Source organism: Monodelphis domestica, chromosome 1 (genome assembly GCF_027887165.1).
Source record: "Monodelphis domestica isolate mMonDom1 chromosome 1, mMonDom1.pri, whole genome shotgun sequence".
NCBI classification, from domain to species: domain Eukaryota; kingdom Metazoa; phylum Chordata; class Mammalia; order Didelphimorphia; family Didelphidae; genus Monodelphis; species Monodelphis domestica.
In genome coordinates this window covers 576,807,617-576,821,948 of record NC_077227.1, presented here as the reverse complement: position 1 = coordinate 576,821,948, position 14,332 = coordinate 576,807,617, and the positions used below count along the sequence as shown (strand labels likewise).

The 14,332-nt window shown below is 34.1% G+C and overlaps 1 long non-coding RNA gene across 1 annotated transcript; it reads left to right on the top strand.

The window, feature by feature from the left end:
* The first annotated feature begins 280 nt into the window (after nucleotides 1–280).
* Nucleotides 281–13,237, top strand: LOC107650873 (uncharacterized). Its single transcript, XR_001627105.2, has 3 exons — nucleotides 281–326; nucleotides 1,046–1,172; nucleotides 7,206–13,237. It is a non-coding gene; the product is annotated as an uncharacterized LOC107650873 (long non-coding RNA).
* The last annotated feature ends 1,095 nt before the right edge of the window (nucleotides 13,238–14,332 follow it).

Here is a 14,332-nt window from a genome sequence, read left to right as displayed (position 1 = left end):
AACAAAATTATATAAAATTATTCAGTAAATTAATATTATGTTACTATGCACAGATCACTGAATAAGATAAAAGGTTTAAATATTACATGAAATTATTACATGATAGGGAATATATATATGTTATATATATATATATATATGCTTTAAATAAGACATAAGACTTCCCTACTTAATAGATATTGTAGTGGAGGTGTATACTAAGAGATGGGGAATGAATAGATGTTGCCCCAGGAAGCAGGTTGAGGTAAGGGGAATGAATTCAAAGGCACACCTTCCTTCTTGTTCTCCCTGCTAGGCAGCCTAATGGAGTCTTTGCTTAACAGATGGTGAGTCACCCCTCCCTAACCTTCTTCTCTGAATATTTTAAACTCTCCCTCCTACTACAAATGTTGAAAGATAATTTCTTATAGTTGAAAGTCTAATTCATTCTCTTTTGGGAAAGAAGGGATAGGGAAATTAAAAAGAGAGAGGGAAAGGAATTTCCCTAATTTATAATCTCCTATCTCTGATAGAAGGCTTCAATTCAAAGTCCCTTCAGAAGAAATAAAATTGACCTCCCCTAAGGGAAAACAGTGTTATATCCAGCTGAGATCTTCCCTGGGCCAGACTCTTTCAATTCATCCAGGTCAAGGAAGGTAAAAGCCAAGCACTTCTTCAGCCTTCCTCTTTCAGAGAGGTTGGCCAGAGAGAAGTGAAATCCAAGTGGTGAAGTGACCAGACCACTGAAGAAGTGTCCAAAAGGCAGCTTTGGCCAACTGCCCTTCCTTTCCAACCTTCTATAGAATCCTCTCCCCTCCCCCACTGGGTCTGGGTCTGGAGGATTCTATCTGCTCTTTTGAGCTCTTCTCTTTCATTTCATTCATTTCATCTCTTCAGCCCATTTCTCTCGATCACAGTATTTAATAAATGTTTGTTAATTAGCATTCATTCAATCCTCAAAGACTTACAAACATATAAGGATAAGACACAAATACTGAAAACTGTAATATCCAATGTCACATGATGTGCAGCATAGATAATTAAAATGTATAATTTATGGATTTAGGAAAAAGAACATTATTACTTGAATTGGAGAGGAAATGATGAATTAGAAGCAGAAAAAATGGATGATATGAAGTCCTATCTTACCATTTCGCAGATGAAGAAACTAAGGCCAAGAAATTTCATAAAAGGTGAATTGGTTTTACCAGTGTCATATAAGTATTAAGTGTCTGGAATCACTTTTGAACCCAGGGATTCTGGGCATTTGAAAATACAGTTTGGTATCAGCTATATCATGATAAAGCATTTGCATTTTGTTCAGGCTTTAATGGGTAAAAATGAAAAACAGAATGAAGGACATTTTAGTCATAGAGGAAAATATGATCATAAGAGAAAAATTTATACTGAAATGTATATTGTATGAAGAAAAGTATCAAGAGATGACTTAGGAAAGATGGAAAGTTCAAAATCTGAAGATCTTGAACTTTACTCAATAAAGCAAAACAAACACCTTTTTCTCCTTAGGAAGCATTCAGGAATTACTCATGATATTTAAGGAAAAGAATGGCTAAAATCATTTGAGCAGTGATATAAATGATTATTTAGTGTAAACAGAAAATAGAATAAGCAAGACAGGTAAGAAGAGTGGTAATTAAAACTTTAACTAGGGGAGTGGTCATAAGGACAGAGAAAAAGTGGAACATAATCAACTGAATCAGACAGTTGTTCATTATATACTACTCAATGTCTTCTAAGTAAAGTCTCCATTTTCAATCCTGTGTGTCTTTGCTCATGTTGTGCCCAGTGACAGAGAAGCTATAGAGAAAGAAGAAAAAATGTGAACTAAAAAGAACTAAAAGCAGAGAAGCACTTTTCAACTTATATAGCACTTTAAATATTCAACATTTATTAATTGTTTACAAAGTAATTTTGGGGGAGAGGGAGAAAGAATTAATTCTATCCCTTTTCTCTATTTCCCTCACTTTCTTTCTAACCTACACAACTGAATGTCTTACTGTTGTAAATTACTTTAATGTTGGCATATAATTTCATATAGGAATTCTATAAATCTAAGCCTCGTTTTTGGACATATTCTTGAAAAAACTCACAAAAAAACTCACAAAAGCTACATGGAAGATTTGTCTAATAAGCATCCTATGGTCCTGATATAATCTTTGAGAAAATGATTATGTCACAGGAGAATGAGTTCAAGGAAAGTGGGATATTAAGCCTGGAGAAAACAAAAATGGGGGAATACATGAGTGTTACAAGGCAGAACAAGGATCAATTGGCACATGTTGTAGGGAATCAGATTTTAGCTCTTGATAAAGAAAAAAATAATCAGTTTTGACAATTAGAATTACAAGCTACCTAGTGTGGCTATGAATACCTGAAGCAAAATTTCTTCAGGTAGAGTCCAAATAATCATTGTTTTCATAGCTAGTGAAGAAATTATCCTATATAGAATAGGAAGCCCATATTATAAATTTATAAAAGGTTATAAAATTTTTGTAGTCTGAATATTCAGGGCTTTGAAGACAATGCAATAAATTTTAGGTCAGTTGTCCACAAAAGTCTTTATTCAAAGTAGTAGCATGATTTTAGCAACATTAAAATAGAATGGTTTTGGTGGCAGGAAGTAAGGTAGATTGAAAAGAACTTGTAGTAAGGAGATCAGTCATGAGGTCACACCAGTGAATAGGTGTGTGGTTACAACAACTTTTAGTAGGATAATAACAATAGAAAAAGAACTAATGGACATGAAAACATTAAAAAAAAAAACTATGAGACAAGACTCAATTACTGATTGGATGTCGTGAAATGAAATAGAGAGATGAGAAAATGACTATTTTCAACTCTGGGGAATTAGGAGAATAGAAGTTCCATTGATAAGAGGTAAGGGAAATTGTGGAGTGGGAATTGATTTGTGAGCAAAGTTAATGGTTTTGTTTTGAAAAAAATTCCATCTCAGGTGACAGATGAATAACAGGTAAAAAGGTCCAATAGAAAGACAGATACCTGTAGTACAGGAGAGGATAAAATGAGATTTAGGGATCAACTCAAAGATATTTTTCCTATTGAAACATTTACAATAAATTAAAAAAAAATAATAAACATTAACAAAATCATCTAAGCTTGTTTTATAATTCTTTGCTTTCCTTATGTATTAATCATTTAACACTTTGTTTTTTATTCAGTTCTTCTGAGCCTCCACCAACTTTGTCCATTCACTCTTTTCCTGTCACATGGTTATAGTTAATAGGTACTTTGTTTACTTAGTTCTACTTTTTTTCTACTTTGAATCTTTTCATGAAAGGATATAAGAGTTCTTTACATTCCTAAACTAATTTCTTAATTGTATTATCCTATTTCATTTTATCAATAAGATATGATTTACTTAGTCACTCCCTAATTTTAGGATATTTAGGTATCTTATAACTAAAAATATATCTGTAATCACATTCTCAAAATGTCTTTGAACGTATTACCCACTTTTTGTTCTTTTATATAACAATTTCCAAGTATCACCAATTTTCTTTATTGGAAACAAAGTAAAGAGTGCAGTAGAGAGGGCTACAAAATGTATTTTGATGAATCCCTGAAATTAGGTAGCACTAGGAGAAAGATTTGCCAAAGAGAGTGAAAGAGAAAGCATCACTCAAAAAGAATGGTAAAAATCTGAGGTAGTATATTTTAATGGAAGACAAAAGATACAGATTGTTTATTTTAGAAGGCAGGGTGCACCAATAATGCTAATAGCAAAGAGATGAGGATGAAGAAAAAATAATTGGATTTATCGATACTGAAATCGTTGATGAGTTTGTTAATGAGCTCTTATGGATCCTTATGCTTATAAGAATGTTGATGTATTTAAGATTATTTAAAATTAATGTTTAACTATTTAAATGAAGGACAGTGAGTGAGCAGAATATAGATAGCAGATGTTGCGAATCAGGAAGATGAGGAGCAGGCTAAGATAGTCTCCTGTCTTTTTTTTCCCCATTGATTTGAGGAAAGTGGACAAACATGAAGTGTCCATGAAAAAGATCACAAGTTTGTCATCTTTGGCAATCAAGAAAGCCCTTCTTTGAACCCTGGTAATCTTTTCTAACTGTCTGGGTCTCCAACTCTTCCTAACAAGTAATTGAGATTACCTTATATTTGACTCCATAGTTTTTATTTTTCATTGACTTCCCAAACTTAAGCTCTAATAAAAATACAATAATTAATATTTATATAATACTTTGCAGCAACTGCCTCATTTGTTCCTTATAAATGTGATACAAAGATGCAATTATCCCTCTTTTATAGGTAATAGAGAAAAGGGTTAAAGAAATTGATTTGCAGAATGTTTTTATAATAATAATTACCTAAGACAGTATTTGAACTCAGGTTTGGTTTCAAAACTGGTCTAGTGTGAATACATACTATACCACTCAATTACTCAAGCCTCCAACTCTAAAAGAACTTCTAATTACTCCAGCGTGCTTAATTACCTTTCTTTGAAGATTTGCTATTCCTGGCCCCAACTTACCTTCCTCCCCTCTTCTGTTACTACCATATAGTTGAATATTCAATCCTTGTATTTTCTTTCTGTCTCTGTCTGCCTATTTGTCTTCCAATATGTATATTTTTAGACTTTGTGTACAAGAGCCAAGAAAGACAATATACAAATTCAGATATAATTATTATTTATTACTGATCAAAGATAATTAGGACTGAATATGAAGGAAAATTACTCAGTTCTAGCCTTGATGGTACTCACATTCTAAGTTATTTACATAATTACTCTTCTCTTGAATGATCCATTACATGACTGACTCTCGAGGTCCCACAGAGCAACTGAAATCTTTTCATTCAACCAACTATCATGGAAATTTCAGGTATGCCTACCTCGGTGTGCTAGACAATATCCATTCATTCATTACACAAACTCAGCCTCATTTTCATTCAATTTGAAAGCCACTTGCTTACATTGAATTTAGGAATGGTGGTGAAATGTTTGATACAAATTTCTACCTGATTAATGGATTTAATTCTCTTCTTATTCTAGTCAATAATACTTATCCTTGACCCCTATAATTTTATTCTTTTTCTTGAGCCTATAAACTTTCTTTAGCCTACACCTAAAAAACTTCAAATTACTTATATACCATTTTAATTTTTCATGCTTATCCTTTGTAGTCTTCTTTAGTAACTAAGATCTTCTCCACCCCCCAATTGTCTGTTTACTCATCTGTAAAATGGGAACAATACCTACCTCAAAGGGTGGTTTTGAGGATCAAATGAGGTGATTATGTAAAAACTATTTCAAATGACATTCTATGTACATTTTAATTCTAGTAGAATGGAACCTGTTAGAGGAGAAGGAAATGATTTATTTTTATTATTGCATATTCAATATCTAACAGGACTTTGCACATGGTATATGCTTAATAAATGTTTTTTTTGAAGCAGATCTAATTTCATCTAATGTATCTTTAACAAAATTGTTCCCATGTTATTCATGTCAAAGCCTACTAAACAGATCAAAATAAATAAATAATTCAGAGTAAAAAGCCTGGGAATTGTTTAATAAGGGAGATTTATGCATGCTATGTCTAGCTTTTCAATAAATACTTGCTGACTAACACATTAACATATGTGGTAGAGAACATGTACCCTCCACATGTTTGCCAGTGATTGTCCTTTGCCACTTTGCATCATCCAATAAATATTAAATAACTACAATATCTAATCTCCTACCTAATATGTTTAAGTGCATCTTTATTCTCTATGAAATGATAAAAGAAAACAAGTGGTTACAATTCTCCATTTTGGAGAGATAAAAAACAAATGGTATATCCTTAAAATTGATTTGTGGCCATTATCTTCTCTATTCCTTTAGTCTGTTCTCAAAAATACCTTTTTCAAACAGTTGTTCTCTTTCCTCTCCTTTCCATGGCAGCTGTTTATTGTTATTTATCAGATCTTAACTATGTTAAGTGGAAAGTAGTTGGACCAGGGGTATATGGAATTTCTCTTACTGTTCTGTGAGTTTTCTGACTTTTAGCTATAGCCCCATTTGGGATCCCTTCCCTTGAGGTTGCAAACCTAATATCCTACAATAAGCTATTGCCTTGGAATATATTTTTGGATGAAAGCAAGCTGGTATTAAATCTTTTGTCCCATTCCCTTCAATACTCCCATCGTTGTCCATCTGTCTAATTGCTATTGAACATAGAATGTAGTTTTTGACTGAGGTGAGATGTAAAGTGATATTGATTACAGTAAATGAACTTTTCTGCAGTCTCTGAGTCAATTAGGCAAAAAAAAAACCAGAAAGAAAGAAAAGTTGTGCCTCATGTAGTAAAGTCCAATTCCCAGTACACTGTTTTATGGCCCTTATTCCTGAGTCTTTGAAAAAAATACCTTCCTTGGTTTTCCACTGTCCTTAGCAAAAGGGCAGGAAAAAATAGTCCTTCCCTGCTCCTGTGTTCTACACATATGTAGATGACATAATGGTATATGTGGAAAATGCTAGAAAGTCAACTACAAAGTTACTCAAAACTGTCAATATTTTAGCAAAGTATTGGGATATGAAGTAAATTCACATAAATCAACATTATGTTTTTATAATACTGACAAACTCAGGATATGCCCATCAAGTGGGGAATGGCTGAACAAATTGTGGGAAATTATACACAATCACAAAATTAAAGCTGGAACAATAAACTGGGAATGTTTCCTCCAGAAAGTGAATAGAAAAGTAAAACAAGAAAGATTTAATTGTATGTACGTGTTTGATTCTCTGTGTGATGCAATGAGGGTGGGGAGGAGGTGGGACACATATGGATGGAATTTATTAAATTTATATGAAGAAAAGTAAGCTAAATATATGAGACTTGTAATTTCATTTGTATACCATCTTTCTCTTTGTATATGAAAATGTTTGTTTTGTTAAGATAGAATAATAGGAATGAGATTGTAAGACGGAGAAGATTGTCAGTCATGGTGGCATCTCAAAAAACATTTCTGATTCCACTTTACTCGACAAAATTTTATTGCCTATCACAATAATAACTAAAATTTAGAATTTTAAAGATTGAAATTTCTTTACATATATAATTTGGGTTCACGTAAAATTTTTGGTGAGAGATAATCCTGTAAGGAGTCATGTAGCCATCAAGAAGCAGGCCTTTGTCCATGGACTTCATGTGTATTGTTGTTGTTTTTCTTTATAGTTCAAGGCAGTGGAACGAACCTCTTCAATCTTATGAGTTTCTAAATGTCAGGAGGGTGTTTGGGAAACTTAATTTCAGAATCAGCACTCCAAAGTCAGTGAAGCATTATTATCGAGAAGAAACAACCTTTAATACCTCAAGCCAATGGAAGCTGAGATAAAGAGTCATCTAGATATCAAATTGCATTTGGACATGAATTTGGTAAGACCAATGCTATGAAGACCTTAGGAACGTTTTGAGTCTTTTTCCCATAAAAAAGGAGGTTGTACAGTGTAGTGTGTGCACTAAAGATTTTGGAGTGTGCATGTATGTTGGGGGATTTGTTATTTGTACATTTATTCTTGTCATATCTTTGAAGCGAATTACTTCTTTGTAAAGACTATTAAAAGGGAAATGGTTGAATAGAACTCATAGTGTGGGAACTGAAGTGTTCAGGGAGTCTTTTTTCCCCCTTTTTTAGATGAAAACAGGTTAACAGGGTCTCCTGTAAAGGGGAGATGGTCCCCCAAGAAAGGAAATTACTTTTTCTGGAATATAAGAACTCCAAAAATTGTTGAAAGAGAAATATTTTTGTTATTGTTCAATTATGTTTCAGTTATGTATGACTCTTCATAACCCCATTTGTGAATTTCTTGGCAAAGATATTAGAGTGGTTTACCACTTCCTTCTCCAGTTCTCTTTCCAGATCAGGAACTCAGGCAAACAGGAAAAGGAACCTACCCAGGGTCACAAATTTAATAAATGTCAGAGAGCAGATTAGAACTCATGAACATGAGTTTTCCTGACTCCAAACCCAGAACTCTATCCACCATGCCACCTAGATGTCCCAAACAATTTTAAATTAGTTGAAATTGTCCTATAATGGGGAACAGCCACCTGAATGTAGGACTAATCTCTGCTAAGAAAGTAAATAAGAGGCATGAGCTCCCAGGAAAAACAATATCAGTGCAATAGCTGGTGTAGGTATGGAATGGAATAATGTTACAGTGGGGTAATGCCAAATGTCCCATGCTGGAAACTACTCAGCATAAATCTTTAGGTAACTGAGACTCTATAAGTCTCAAGAGTGAAGTTTGTATTTGAATTCTGATATGTACTACAGTTTCCTCATCTTTAAAGTGCATATAATAATAACATTTAACCCTAAAGGTTGTTTTGAGGATAAAAGTAGGTGGTACTTGTAAAATTCTTTGCAAAACTTAAATATATATATATATATGTATATGGAAAAAATATATATATGAGAGCTATTATAATTGGCTAGTATTATTGCAAATGAAACTTTAAGGTGAGATTTGGGAGTAATCTTTATATTCATCGAATGATCATAATTATGGAAAAAATTAAATCAATAAGTGAGTAAAAGTTTAGAAGAAAAAAATGAGGAGAATAAACAGTAGGAGAAAGTATTAGGAGAAAGAAAGAAGATGGTAAATCATCAAGAGATCAAAAAAGAGCAACCAGAAAGCTGGTTGATCAACCATCATTAATTAAGGTTTTAGTATGTATGAAGAACTGTGCTAAACTCTGGGATTCAAAGATAGGCAAAGAATAGTCCCTGCTATGAAATACTTAACTAGGAAGAGAACCAGGAAAGAGCAGCATCAAAGAATCCAAAAAAGAGATAATATCATAATAAACATGCTAAGAAATTAGAGCTAGGACACTGGATTTGGAATGAGGACACCTAAACCCTTAAGGAAGGAGAGCTCTGACACCTTTGTTACCTAGCTCGGCCCAAGAAGAGTTCATATGAACTCTGCCACCTCTCTGACCTTAAACAAGCTGTCTTCTCTCTCCAGACCTTGTCAGTTCCTTCTTGAGGTAAGAAATAGCCTCATTTTGGTCTTTATTTCTCCAATGACTAGGCCAGTGCCATGCTCAGGTTAAACACATAAGAAATGCCTGTTGATGGTTTGATTGATTGATAAAATAGAGAAGTTAGACAAGATAACCTCAGGATGAAAATGGATTTAGTCAGGAACTTTTGTGTTAAAAGATCCCTGACAGCTGAGAATCATATAATCCTATGAACTACTCATTTCAGTTTCTAAATATTTAAAAATTGACTCTTTTGTTCTTTCCAAGACACTCTGGATCCTCCTTCCTTTTTCATTCTGGCATTCAGACTCTGGATCTGAGGCCTTGTTATTGGTAAGAGTACACTCTATCTTGGCTTTCCCAGACCCAAAACAATAACTATTGTCTTTTCACCATTGTGTCACTATATTTTGAAAGGATATGTCAAAATTAAACTCTCTTTGATTCTACTCACTATGTTTGTGATTTCCTAAGCTATCTCCTGTTGATCAATACTTCATGTCTCTCCTGAGTGTAAAAATGGACTTGAATCCAGGACTTCAATACCCAGAATTCCTTGCTCCACTTCCCCAGAAGGCTTTATAATATCACTGAATTCTCACCTGGGCTGAGATTGAGAAGGGGTATTTAACCTGATTGGAAAGGCTCTTGGCTCTTTCCTGTTTTCCCTTGCAAGCAGACGCGGTTCTTTTGATAATGTAGTTGAGACACATGTTTTCTTATTCTGTATTTTCTTTAATCCTCAACCTTTAATAAACCTCTAAAAATATAATACTCCTTGCAGAGAGAAACTAATTTCAACCTGCCTCAGCTTCCCTAAATTTTAATCTTTACAGTTTTGGCAACCACTTTGGAAAAGTGAAATATCTCAATCTTCTGATTCTTTTCTCTACTAAACTTTAATAGCTAGTGCCTAGAAAAAAAAAAAATTTAAGCCACGTTTCTCCAAGCTGCTTTTTTTAGAAAACCATCTTGATCAGCTCCTGCTGGCAGCCATCTGCTTCAGACTTCTTGAGCCCTTCCCTCCCACCGGCTCGTCCACTTCTCCCTGCCTGCGTGCGTTCCTGCCTACAGACCCCGATCCTGGCCTCTCTTCATCCTCACCCGGTGCTCCAGCTCCCGGCCCTGCTTGACTGCGTTCCTGTCATTTCTGGCCTACCCCTGTGCTCTCTCTTGCTCAACCTGTCCTTGTTCAACCCAGATCCTTGGAGCAGATTGCTCAGGACTCATTTCTACCAGCTGGTAACAAATGGGGATATTGGCTCCACGTGGGCAGATCAGAGTGTAGGAGAGGAGAGAGAAAAGGGAGAGGAGAAGAAACAGACTTTTTCAAACAGGGACTTAAAAGCAATGGGCTATTTAAAAGGATACTTTTTGACTGTTCTGGTAATTTCATTGATTTCACCTGCATGCCAGAAGAAAGATTCAGTCCAAAGATTCAACTTTGAAGGGGCAAATGGGTGGCTCAGTGAACTGAGAACCAGGCCTAAAGACATGCAGTTCTGGGTTAAAATCTGGCCTCAGATATTTCCCAGCTGTGGGGCCTTGATCGGTCCCTAAACCCCCATTGCCTAGCCCTTACCACTCTGCCTTCAAACAATAGGCATCTAAATGGATAATTAAAAACAAAAACAAAAACAAAAAACCCCAAAAGAACTTTAAAGAGACTAAAGACTATATTTTAAGATTTATAAAATGGTTCATAAAAAAAATCTCTGTATTCTATTGCATTTTACTGTTTGCTTTGTTTAAGATATAACTTTGTGATTTTAAGTTCATATATTACTGGATTCAATATTATTCTGTTATACTGTTCATTTAATGTACTGAGTTTTAAAATTCTGTTGCTTTTCCCTATAAACAGCCCTTCTATTTTGACTTTGTAAATTGTCACATAGAGTACAGATGGACTTCAGAACTGGTCACAATTGCTATAACAACCTTTGGAAAATTTAATGTGCTAAATATCTCAACTGATTTAAGGGTTTTTTAAATATGATTTTTGTTATTTTTTTTAACAATCTCTGGTCATTTTTGCCTGCCCCTAACACAAGGTGTAAGGCCAATTCTAGCTGAAGTGAAATACATTTTATAACCCCCAATCTTCCCGCATTTCTAAATATGTGAATGGATCTTGGGGCATTTGTACCCCTAAAAAAGCCTCCAAAAAAGGAGCACCTCTCATTTATACTCTTCAGCTCATTGCTTTACTTCCACCAGAATGATATTTCTTGATGATGTCCTAAACCTGAAATGAGTTTTACTTTGTTTAAAAATATGTTTAAATACCAAGGTTGAAAGAATTGCTACATTTGTAAAAACTTGTGACAAATATCCATCAATTAATATGCTTTTTAAAATGCCATACAGCAACTTATGTGAAATATGATAGTGTATTTGTTTGCTATTGTAATTAATTGGGCTATTGAGAATTTTGGGGATATTGATATCTACATATTTGTACTACTGTTCCTTAAAAGTGAAAAGTGTTACCTTGCTCAATTCATTTGCCTTATACTCACAATGGAGCATGTCCAGACATGGAGAGGAAATGGATCTCATTTTTGGTGAGAAAGCCTTGTATTCTATATTTTCTTAGCTGACATAGAGTGTCAATGATTATAAGCTATATTTTTGAATTTTAAAAGACTTATTATTATATTTTTCTTGCATGTGCAATATACTTTTTCAGGTTTTTTATATATTTTCTCTCCTTTTTTATATTTGAAGCACGTCACCAGCATTAAGATTTTCTTTAACTTTTTGACTTTGCAGTAATATAAGTTTAAGATACATTTGCTAATTCATGCACCCAAAAGCTTGAGACTATAAAAATGATGCCACTAATTGTTTAAAATAAGTTATGGGACTTTACTTAATGATTCTGTCTGATTCCAGGACAAGATATACACAAAAGAGCCACTGCATAGTGCCAATTGAGCACAAGGTCAAAGAGACCAACCAATCCTGGTGGGATTGATGTAATTTTAAGCCTAGACAAAGAGGACTTGAACATGTTTGGGTTTCGAGGTTGCAGCTGTTTAACATGTGTTAAAGGCAGGTCTTCCCTGTTACATATTCTACGAATTATCTCAACCTTGGCTCCTATAATCTGGTCCCTTTTCTGTCTTTCATAGTGTGGTACCTTTCTGTAGTCCTGGCTACTGACTGGGTAAATGCATCATTGCTTATATCATTTTAATTGGGCCCTGATTCAAGGACCTGTTATAGGTTTATTTTTCTTTTTACTTGGAATTTTACACATAAGACTTTGAGAGTCTATATTTTCATCCAGAAATTTTTCTTTTTTATTTGGATTTTTCTGATATCTTTTTAATTTCTCTTATCAATTGATTCATATATCTCATACCTTGGCCATGCATCCCTAAATGATCCTGTGTTTTTCGATCACCCTCTTAATGGGGGAATGTAAAAAATATTATTATTTTAAATTGCAAAGTTTAAATTCCTTTTTAGAAGAATTTTAGGTAAAGAAAGATGATACCTCTCTGAATTCATAAACTGAACTGTTGGAGAAGACACCATGAAGAAGCCTCCAGATCACAAGCTACACAAAAATGAACTTTGGGGGTGGTTGATTGACCATTTATTTGTATGTATACTTTCATGCCAAAGGGGACTGTCACCTAATTGATTTTTTGTCAATGCATCCAGCAGTTATTGGTTTTGTTCTTTATTTTTCTCTTATCTGCAAATTATTGTAATCTTTAAATTGATTATGTTTCTATGATCCTTTTTGGGGAAACCTTTCCCAATAAGAATAAAACGAGGGAATATAAAAATGGCCTTGAATCCAGGACTTCAATCCCCAGAATTCCTTGCTCCACTTCCCCAGAAGGCTTTGTAATATCACTGAATTCTCACCTGGGCCGAGATCGAGAAGGGGTATTTAACCTGATTGGAAAGGTTCTTGGCTCTTTCCTGTTTCCTCTTGCAAGCAGACGTGACTCTTTTGATAATATAAGTGAGACACGTGTTTTCTCATTCTGTATTTTCTTTAATCCTCAACCTTTAATAAACCTCTAAAATATAATACTCCTTGCAGAGAGAAACTAATTTCTACCTGCCTCAGCTTCCCTAAATTTTAATCTTTACATGAGTCAATTGAAAGCTCCTTTAACACAGAGAGTGTATCACTTTGATCACTATTTTCAGAAATTTGGACAATGCCTATTACATTATAAACACTTAACCTGTTCATTCATTCATCTTTACTCATCTCTTTATTCTCCTTTGTACACAAAATACCTATTATAGTGTTTTGTAGTTTACAATAGATTGTACATTGTCCTTGAAACTAAAACTCAAAAGTATTATGTCAGTAATCTCCTGTTTAGACTCCTGATCTTATAAGGATATTTTAAATTCTGAAAGAAATAGCACACAGTCCTAGCCTTTCCCTTAGTGTGTCTATCCTTACATGAGGACAGCAAAGGCTACACACTTGGGGTGAAATGACTTGTCCAATATGACACATTAGGAAGTGTCTGAGACTATATTTGAATCCATATCTTCTCTATACACTATGCTACCTTGACACCTATAAAATAAATTATTTTATAATTATTTTATAATTTATTTTATAGGTAAGTGTCAAGTCTTTTTGGTGGGACCCTGGGCCATTTCCACTGTGCCATATGGGCTGAAAGACTTTTTACTTTGACATGATGAAAGAGTCTTAATATTAACCACTAAACAGCCCCTATCAAAGGAATTTGAGGAAGAAAATGTCATGATATATGTTCCAGAGGGAGGAAGAACACACGAAGAACAATAGTTATCGCTACCTTTAAAGTTGACTTATTGAGCAGCTTTTTCTGGATGAAATTCCAGAAATCAAAGGTCTATTTATCACAATGATATATTGGAAGTGTATCTTTCATATATATTACAGAGACACACATACACACATACATACACACACATTATATATATATATATATATATATATATATATATATATATATATACATATATATATCAGATACTAGATGTAATGCATACAACACTGGTCTTAGAATTATGAAGACTAATCTTCATGAACTCAAATCCTGCCTCAGGCCCTTACTAACTGAGTGACCCTGGGTAAGTCACTGACTCCTGTTTGCCTCAATTTCTCATCTATAAAATGAGCTGGAGAAGGAAATGGCAAACCACTCTGACATCTTGGCCAAGAAAAACCTAAAATTGAATCACAAAGAGTCAAGACGAGACTGATGCTACTCAAGAAAAAGAGTATCTATATATCATATCATATCTGTATGCATTATATATGTAATTAGAGT